We start from the raw sequence: 9945 nt of genomic DNA, 5'->3' as shown, positions 1-9945 counted from the left end.
CCTACCCTCTCTCCACCTGCCATGCAGTTGGCACTAATATACTGGCACTTTAACAGGCGAGGGCCTTGAGCAAACAACACCCTGCCTCCCCCCCCTTTGCTGGTTTCTTCCCTCCCTCTAGCTGTGACTCATGTCACACATTACCTATGTCCCACCATCTGTTACTTTCCTACCAATCTCCACCAGGCACAACCAGCATTCTAATGGACCACTACACACGTCCTAAAAGGGGTGCGAGAGAAGGCATCTCTAGCTTTGGCCGGAGGCTCCCCCTGTGTGTTCTCCCCAGTTGGCCTGTTCTGGTGTAGAGCCATCTCTGTCTCTTTCCATTCACTGAGAAAAGAAGAGTTTGGGGATTCCAAAGAAGGCAATTTCCTGGTCCTTCTCACCTCTGAAGGCACCTTCCTCAGTCTACTTCCTCCTCCCCCTTCCTCTACTTCCTCCTTCCCTCCTGACTTTCCTCCCTTTATCTCAGCCCTGTGCTTAGCCAGGCTTTAATTAACAACATCACAGGCAAAGACGGTTGTAGACTTCTGAAAGCTCAGTTGAGAAAGGACCAAGGGTAACTGTGTACACGGGAGGAAGTAAGGGTGATAGTTTCAGTTACCCATGGGGGCCTTGAAAGACCAGAGGAGAGAGACAAAAGATATCACCTCTTAGGGCAACTGGAGCCTCATAGGATGACAACCATGAACCATGAACACACCCTGTGGACTCACTTGTCCCCAGGGGCCACCTGGTGATCTCTGAGCTCATAGTCCTGGGGGAATATGGGCCCTAGCCTAAGAGCCCTCTTATGCAAAGTGACAGTGAGGTAATAACCAAAGCCCTCCCCCCACTTTTGTTGTAAGCTGAGCATATGCTGCCCAGGAGACTCAAATATCTGCCCCCCCCTTAAAGGCTTGATTTTTCTGGGCACCAGTATCTCACACCTATAAGCCTAGCTACTGAGATCTGAGGGTCTCAGTTTGAAGGCAGACAATTCTGAGATTCTTACCTCCAATTAACCAGCAAAAAGCCAAAAGTGGAGCTGTGGCTCAAGTGATAGAGAGCTAACCTTGAGGGGAAAAGCTAAGGGACATCGCCCAGTCCTTTAATTTAGTACTTCCCTGGGCGTGCACACACGCACACACACATGCAGACACAAATCAATGGGAACTTAGCATGCTCTGGTGAAGGAACAATGGTCCTTTCATGATTCCTGACCAGAAACCAGACTGGAAAAGAGATGGTAGGGATGACAGGGCTAAGGACTAGTACAAGAAGACAAAAATGCACATAAACTCTGGACCCTACATGAAATACCCATTAAAATTATACTTTTAGCCAGGTGCTGGTGGCTCATGCCTGCAATCTAACTAATCACCAGAAAACCAAAGTGGTGCTTTGGCTCAAGTGGTAGAGGGTTAGCTTTGAGAACAAACACACATCCTCAGGGCAGCACCTAGGCTGGATTCAAGTCTCAAGATTGAAAAAAAAAAATCCATCAATGAAGAAAGAGGTAAATAAAATTTTCACTTGCTTTGTCAAAAATGACAAGCTTGAAGCCCCTTATGATGTAACTAAGATAAAACTAGTGATGTTTGAGATGACTATACAAATGACAAACCACAAACTGTCACCATGGAAAGATCTTATTCCACAAAGAGCCCTGGTACCTCCGTAGAATCCACCCAGATGTCAGATCAGAACCATAGCATCTTCCCTTGGTTTATCTTTTCCAAGTTATCACCTTTGAAAATCACACAACTGAGCAACATATTATTAGCTTCCCACTGGATTAGTGAAGACAATGCCCCTGATGTGTAGATTATGATCATAGTTGCCTGACTTTCTTCAAAAAACTTCTGAGGGCCACATTAGCTTAAAATACTGAGTCCTGATGGGAAGCTATGACTATCTGATGGATGGTTGAAGGGAGAAAAAAAGCTTTGAAATCTCCATCCTCATCTCATTCTGATCCTTTGCTACACTGACCTGTGAAGCAGACCCTACTTAGTAGTACATGTAGACATGTCGATCATTTTGTCCAACATGTAACACAAGCCTTATTGCCTGTTAGAGTTACTCTGTGTTTCTTCTACCACATCCTGGGCTTTCTGAGCAGTTAGCACTCAGGCCCAGGACAAACCAGGAAGTCAGGATATCACATGCAACTATGAGTAATTTGGCAATTCCGGGGTTAAGGCATTGTTCATCTGCAAACCTCAAGGCAGGATGCTTGTGCACACAAGAAGGAAAACATCTTTGGAAACCATGTCCATGACTAATGGACAATCACCAAACAAATTAGCCCATGCTAATTAACTGTAACTTTTGAACAATAAGCAGCAGGCCAATCTCTGTGGGCCACTGCTTTATTCCTTCTGTGAAGGCTCAAATCCCAATAAATAGCTAGGCACCAGTGGCTAGTGCCCATAAACCTAGCTACTCAGGATCCGGGGATATGAGAAACTCAGCAGAAGCCAGCCTAGACAGAAAACTCTTATCTCCAATTAACCACCAAAAGGTCAGAAGTGGAGCTGTGACTGAAGTACGTCTGTGAAAGAGAAAGAGAGGAAGAGAGGGTGGAGGATAGAAAGGAGGAAGGAAGAGTAAATATTCAGTGTTTATTTTTAGGGCATAGTAAAACTTGGAAGTTTCACTTTCTGTTTGATTTGCATTTGCTTTTTTATAGTAATAAAGTTCAGTAGATGCAATCAAAGCACACTTGACAAAAAAAGCCAAGATAGACAGGTGTCAGAGACACACCTGTAATCCTTGCTACACGGGAGGTTGAGATCTAAGAATTATAGTTCAAAGCTAGCCTGGGCAGGAAAGTCTGTGAGACTCTTATTGCTAATTGATCATCAAAATGGCAAAATGGATCTGCGGCTCAAGTGGTAGAGTACTAACCTTGAGCAAAAAAGCTAAGGAACAGTGCCTAGGTCCTGAGTTCAAGCCCCAGTACCTGTATGCGTGTGCATGCACATGTACACACACACATACTTGTGTGCACCAAGGTGAAGAAAAACTAATCTCTTTTTTTCCTTTGTTTCAACCACTTCTGCTTTTCAGGGAGGAGTTTATTGGGGGCGAAACTTATAGACTTTGATGCCTGAGCTAGCTTCAAACCACTATCCTCCGATCTCAGCCTCCTGAGTAACTAGGATTACAGGCATGAGCCACTTAACCTATCTTTTGTAGCTAAAATATCAATGAGTGCTAAGAAAACTTAAACCGATATCTGTGCCTAAGAAACCTGCACTGAATGTCTGCAGACTTGGAGGGAGACCCTGGCAGTCAACTTATGCTCCAAAGAAAGAAAAGAAAGAATGGTAGATCAACCTAGGGAGTTTGGGTCCAAAATGTAGAAGGAGCACAAGTTAGACAAACCGAAAGAAAGGCAAACAGACAATGGCTGGCAGGGCATAGCCCAGAAAAAGCCTGCGAAGATTTAACTTTAGATATTCTTGTCCAGTAAGGATTGCGATTTGAAGTTAGACCAGGCAGAAAAGTCCATGAGACTCCATGAGAAGGGAGAGGAGAAGGGTGAGGGGAGGAGAGAGGAGAGGGGAGAGGGAAGAAGAGGGGAAGAGAGGAGAGGGAGGAGAGAGGGGAGGGGGAGAAGAGAGGGGAGACTTGAGAGGGGAGAGAGCTGTTGGAAAGTCTTTGTAAGGAGGACCAACAAGCAAGCTGTATTGGGTCTCTAACTTCCTCCCCAAGTGCGAGAGCACCTGTGGGCGCTCTGCACGACCTGGTCCTGAACTCTACACCTACCACGCAGTGCGCGCACCAGGTGGGACCCACGCCGGCCGGGTCCCCCAGATCCCCCAAAGCAGCACCCGCCCGGCCCCGCGGCACCCGCCCGGCGGCTCCGGCTCCGCCTTCCCCCCGCCCCCCGCCCAGCCTCCGCACGGCTGGTCTAGGTGAACGTGAGCCACGGCCCATGCACAGCCCAGCGGCGTTGCCCAGGACCGCGACAGGCCGGGGGCCCCGCCGTGGAGAACCCGAGGCCAAACCCGAGCCCCGACCACTCACCGCTCAGACTTGCCGCCGGCGCGCGGGGATCCGCTGCGGGCGCCCCGCCTCCCCACGTCCGCAGCCGGGTGCCCGGCAGGGACCTGGCTCCCGGCAGAGGACCGGGCAGCACGGGGTGCGGAGTCCGGAGCGGCGGCGCGGGGATGCGGAGTCCGGAGCGGCGGCGCAGGGATGCGGAGTCCGGAGCGGCGGCGCGGCGAGCCGGGAGGATCCGCCAGGAGCAGCGCGCGCGCGGTCACCTAAAGCCCGGAATCTCCGCCCGCAGCCCGGCGCCCCGCCCCGGTGACCCCGCCCGGGGACGGTCACCCGGCCACGCCCGCCTCGGCGACCCGCGGTCTCCGCTGACCGCGCCCGGCCCCGCCCACCCAGCCACCCGCAGGCTCCGCTGACCGCGCCCTGCCCGCCCGGCAGGACGCGCGCGCCCCGCCTCCAGCTCCCCGGATCCCCGCCGGTAGGATGCCGGGCCCCGCGCGCGGTGGGCTCCTCTCCCTAGGCTGTTACCCCATTACTCACTAAACCACTGGTACTACGTGGGACAGCTTGCCCGCAGGTGCTACACGCTGGGCAGCGCGGAAAACTTGTCTGGACGCAGTGCTCTTGCTTCCCCAGGACGCCCGCCACTGACCAGGCCCGGGCCTGCTCCTCTGTCTGCCTCTGTCTGGCCTGCCCGCCTTGTGTCTCTCCCGAGGTGGCCTCCAGGGGGACCCGCACAGTGGGAGTGCGGGAGGCAGAGGACAGTGTGACCGTTTTAGGAGCACCGGCTGCACCATGGTCAGCTGTGGCTCCCCCTCCGTCTTTCAGGTCAGTTTCTGGATTCTCCTGGAACCTTTCTGGAGTTCACCAGTACTTGGAGGAAAATCTGAGAGCTTGGGGGGTAAGGGGAAATGGCTCCCACCAGGCCAGACTGTCCCCTCAGCCCTGAGGGGCGCCCGCCTGCACCCCCACCCCCGGCCCTCCCAGTGCCCTCTCCTCCCTCTCTGGTTTCCACTGCCAGTTTATCTCCTTGGCACGGGCCTGATGACAACCAAGAGCCAGAAGGCAGCAGGCAGGGCTGGGAGCGGCCACTGGTAAACTTATTTGATAGCCTGTCAGCCTCCTTCTGCCTATGGAGATTAAGAGAGAGAGAGAGAGAGAGAGAGAGAGAGAGAGAGAGAGAGAGAGAGAGAGAGAGAGAGAGAGAGAGAGTGTGTGTATTAAGAGTGTGTGTGTGTGTGTGTGTGTCTAGATCCTGAACTCAGATCCCCAACACTGTCCCTGACCTTTTTTGCTCAAGGCTGGCCACTCTACCACTTGAACCATAGCTCCACTTCCTGAGTTTTGCTGATTATTTGCAGATAAGAGTCTTAGGTACATTTTTTTTTTTTTGCCTTGTGCTGATTTTGTGTGGATCCTTAGATCTTTACCTCCTGAGTAGGTAGGATTACAGGTGTAAGCCACCACCTCTTGCCTAAAGGACCTTTCTTTATTTTTTTTTTTTTAATTTCCAAGAAGCAGCAAATGAACTCTGAAGTGAAACAAGTATCAAGATTTAACCTTCAGGGCTGGGAATGTAACTTAGCAGTAGAGTGCTTGCCTAGCATGCATGAAGCCTTGGGTTTGATTCCTCATCTCTGCCTAAACAGAAAAGTCTGGAAGTGCTACTGTGGCTCAAGAGGTAGAGTGCTAGCCTTGAGCAAAAGGAAGCCAGGGACAGTGCTCAGGCCAAGCCCCAGGACTAACAACAACAAAAAAAAGTCAGGTTACATTTTTGCAGACATACCTAGACACTGGTGGTTCATGCCTATAATCCTAGCTACTCAGGAAGCTGAAATCTGAGGATCACAGTTCAGAGTTAGCCAGGACTAGCAAGTCCATGAGACTCTTATCTCCAAGTAACCACCAGAAAATGAGAAGTGGCCCTGTGGCTCAAAGTGGTAGAGTGCCAGCCTTGACAAATTCCCAGAGAGAGAACAAAGTGAGGTCAGTGAGGACCACAGCTTGCGTGGCTGGACCCCAGGTTCTGACGCAGGCTGAGGACTAAGGCCCTCCAGCTCATCCAAACCAGGTCACACCAGGAAATGACACTCCCCTGCCCGATAGGTAAAAATAGTCCCAGAACTGAGGCTGGATGGCTAGATGAGATGGGGAAATGACTCAAGAATTAAACCTGGTAGTAAATAGAAAAAAAAGCCTGGGAAGGGTGCATCCCATCATATCTTGAAAGACTGATAGCCTTCTCTCCCATAGCTTAGCATGCTCCCTTTCTAAGTAACAATAGGCCCATGTAGTAAGGGTGGCAGAATATGTAGCCCCCCCCCCCACTTCCTTGAGACAACATTTCTTTAGTACATTTATGATCATGTAAGGCAACAAGATCCCCTTACAAGTGACCTCCAAGCCTGGGTGGTTGCAGAATCCCACTTATCCACCACTTGACAGCAGCCATCAATCATAGCCCAACATGGTGAAGCCACTGGTCCACACTCACATCCACACCAAGGTCCCCGCTTCCAAGACCTCCTAGGTTATATAGGTCACCCCAGACAATAGACTGCACTTCTCACTTATCCTGGTGAGAAGGGGTCTTGCCAGTCCCTCTGCTGGCAATAAACTTTCCCTTTGTTCTTCTATACCTGGATGTCTGTATAGTTTCTGGCAATGTCTAATATAGTCTAACATATCTCCTTTTTGATGGAAAGCTACAAGACTAAAAGACTTTGAGGGACCATCTAAATCTCCCTTTTCCATTGAAATGTTAAGGGTTTAAAACAAAGGGAGGGGGTTGTAAATTCTTTAGGTAAGAGAATCAAGAGGCCACACTGGCAAAAGAAAGTCTGGTGACTTGCTTGTTGGGTAGGTCTCAGCCACCCAGAACCATTATCTAAGGATTAGACAAGGTATAAAGTATACAGCCTCTCTCTGGTACTGGTGGCTCATGCCTATATTCCTAGAAGGCTGAGGTCTGAGGGTGGAGGCTTAAAGCTAGCCTGGAAAAGAAGTATGTGAGACTCTTATCTCCAATTAACTAACAAAAAGAAAAAGTAAAGCCTTGGTTCTAGTGGTAGAGAGCTAGCCCTAAGAAAACAGACAAATAAAATGAGGCCCTGTGTTCAAGTCACAGAACTGGAGCACACAAAAAATTACACTTACTTCCTGGATTCCAAGGTGATTGCAAAACAATTGTAAAGGAAATAGCTTAAAGACAAGAAAACACAGGCTGCAATGCCAAGTTTCTCCTCCTATTTTTAGTTAATTTATGGGCCCAAGCAAATATTCAGTGCTTTTTAGCAAAGCAGTTTTTGTTGTTTATTAGCTTTTAGCAAAAGTACTGCTCAATGCCTGACACAGCTGAGCCCACTCAGGACAGACCCCTTACCAGGCCACAACTTGCTTCTGGGGAGGTTTCTTCCCTCAATGAGGAAAATAACTGCTCCCTGGGAACTTTTCCCCAGATCAGCACTGAGATGAGCCAGCAGCCCCTGCTTTGACCAGGTTTACTTTCATGGCCTTGCCCTAATTCTTTCTCCATCTCAACCTAAAGCTCCAGTCTGTACCTGGGAAGATGGGCTAGCATGCTCACTTTGCCTCTTCCTAAACCTTTCTCTGGGTGTCACCATGATTCTGTCTCTCTATTTGATATCTTGGGGCAAGGGTCTGAACCTGCCCTGTGCACTCCTGGAGGGGAGCCTGGGGCCTAACTTTCGGGGTTCACCCTCACCTACTTTTCAGCCTTTGCTGTCCATAGGCTTCACCTTTATGCCAGCTTTCCACACACTGTTCTGCTAGAGTGCTTTTGTCCTAAATATTCTGACTCATGAATAATAATTCTTCAAGAATGGGTGTTCATTTCTGAAGGGAATTTTCCCTGTGTGACACACTAGTGTCCTTGGCTGAACTCCATCCCTAAGGCTGCAACAGGTTCCTGAAGCCTGAGCTCAGCCTCCTGGTCTACTGCAGGCAGAGAGTGCTTCTCCAAAGGATGGCTAGGGTCAGATGGGACTTCATTTTTTTCCTGAGCCTTGAACTCAGGGCCTCATACTCATAGCTTGGCTTTTTCTCTCAGGGATAGTGCTCTGTCATATCTCTACTTTTTTTTGTTAATTGAAGATAAAAGTCTTGGAGTATTGTCTGCCCAGACTGGCTTCAAACCAGGATCCTGAGAGCTCCTCCTCCTCAGTAAATAGGATTAGAAGCATGAGCCACTGGTGTCCAGCTCAGCTGTGATTTTTAAAATGTCATAATCTGTGCATTCTTGTCAAATTATACCTTCACTCCTAATATAGGTTAGTTAAATCTTATATCTGTGTTGTCATAGATATCCCTCAGAGGTATGTTGCGATAAACTAGCATTTACTGATCAAGTGCTAGAAGCCAGCTTAGGAAAAATATTTGGTGAGGATGTTGATGGCTAATGAGGAAGTCCCACCAGAGCCTCTCAGGCCCCCTCCTGCTGGACCTAAATGAGGAAGGAAAATGCATTCCTATAGTCAGTAGACCTTCAGTGAAAGGCCTTCAGTGGGAACTTGGTGTGTGCTGAGAACAAGACCAGGTGGCAGGGGTTTGATTCAATAAAAATTGTAGAATATGAAGTGATACGGGCACTGATGGTTCACACTTGCAGTCCTGGCCACTCAGGAGGCTGAGATCCCATCATAGTTTAAATCTTAAGAAGAAAAATCCAAGAGACTCGGCTTCAATTAAACAGCCAAAACTCAGAAATGGCACTTTGGCTCAACTGGTAGAGCACTAACTGTGAACAGAAAAGGCTAGACAAGAGCCAGAGTCTCTGAGCTCAAGCCCCAGTACCAAAGCAAACCATGATTATTGGAGATGTGCAGTTAAGAAAAGTAGTGTGAGCCAGGGGCAGTTGGCTCATGCTTGTAATCCTAGCTACTCAGGAGGCTGAATCCTGAGGATCATGGTTCAAAGCCAGCCTGGGCAGGAATGTCTATGTGACTCTCATCTCCAATTAACCACCAGAAAACCAGAAGTGGCACTGTGGCTCAAGTGGTGGAGCTCTAGCTTTGAGCTGAAGAGCTCAGGGACAGCACCCAGGCCCAGAGTTCAAGACCCACAACAGGAAAAAAAGAAAAAAAAAAGAGTAGTATGACTTCAGCCCCTCTCTGCTCTTGCTCTGCTACCTGGCCATGTTCTACCACATGTTCCTATCACCGGCCCAGAGTCAGTGGGCCAACTTGTAACAGACTGGAATTATCAACACAAACTTTCTCTCTCTCTCTCTCTCTGTAATACTGGATTGAACGCAAGTCTCAAGCTTGTAAGGCACCACTCTACCACTTCAGACATGGCATTACTAAAACTTTGGTCTCTATAAGCTGACCATCTCAGGTATTTTTTTTTATAGTTGTGGAAAGCTGAGTAATGCACATCTTCTACTCTGGGACCTTGAACTCACTCCAAAGATTTGGATTTATTTGGATTTTTTGTTTTATAGATTCTTAGAGATTTCCTACAAAGACAAAGATGTCATTTGCAAGCAGCTGTCTTTCCTGTTTGTACAGTTTAATTTTATTTTCTTGCCATGTTGCAGTGGCTAGGTCTTCAAGTACTAATGTTGAATAAGGATGGTGAGAATGGTGGGTAATTAGTAGTCTTGCCTTGTTCCTAGTCACAGGAAAACATAGCATTCAATCTTTCACCATTATGAATGTTACCTGGATGTCGGGGGTTCTAGTAGATATCTAATAGACATAGGTTCTAATAGAGGCTGAGTTCTGAGGATCACAGTTCAAAGGTATCCCAGACAGACAAATCTAAGAGACTTTAATTAACCAACAAAAAGCCAGTAGAGGTGTGACTCAAGTAGTAGAACACCAGCCTTGACTGGAAAAGCTAAGGGACTGCACCTATACCCTGAGTTCAAACCCCAGAACCTGCACAAAACAAAAATAAAAAATAAAACACAGAATATGGCTACTTGAGTGG

At 48.5% G+C, this 9945-nt stretch overlaps 1 protein-coding gene across 1 annotated transcript in view; it reads right to left on the bottom strand.

Annotated features, from left to right (window-relative positions):
* Upp1 (uridine phosphorylase 1) overlaps window positions 1-4298 on the bottom strand; it is a 22703-nt gene extending 18405 nt beyond the window's left edge. The window contains exon 1 of the mRNA XM_048339400.1: window positions 4021-4298. The gene's annotated coding sequence lies outside the window, so the exon portion shown is untranslated. The remainder of the gene's footprint in view (window positions 1-4020) is intronic.
* Between the last annotated feature and the right edge of the window lie 5647 nt (window positions 4299-9945).

This window comes from Perognathus longimembris, chromosome 2 (assembly GCF_023159225.1).
Source record: "Perognathus longimembris pacificus isolate PPM17 chromosome 2, ASM2315922v1, whole genome shotgun sequence".
In the NCBI taxonomy this organism is placed as follows: domain Eukaryota; kingdom Metazoa; phylum Chordata; class Mammalia; order Rodentia; family Heteromyidae; genus Perognathus; species Perognathus longimembris.
Note: the sequence above shows the minus strand (reverse complement) of the source record. Positions and strands in the feature narration are given on the sequence as shown.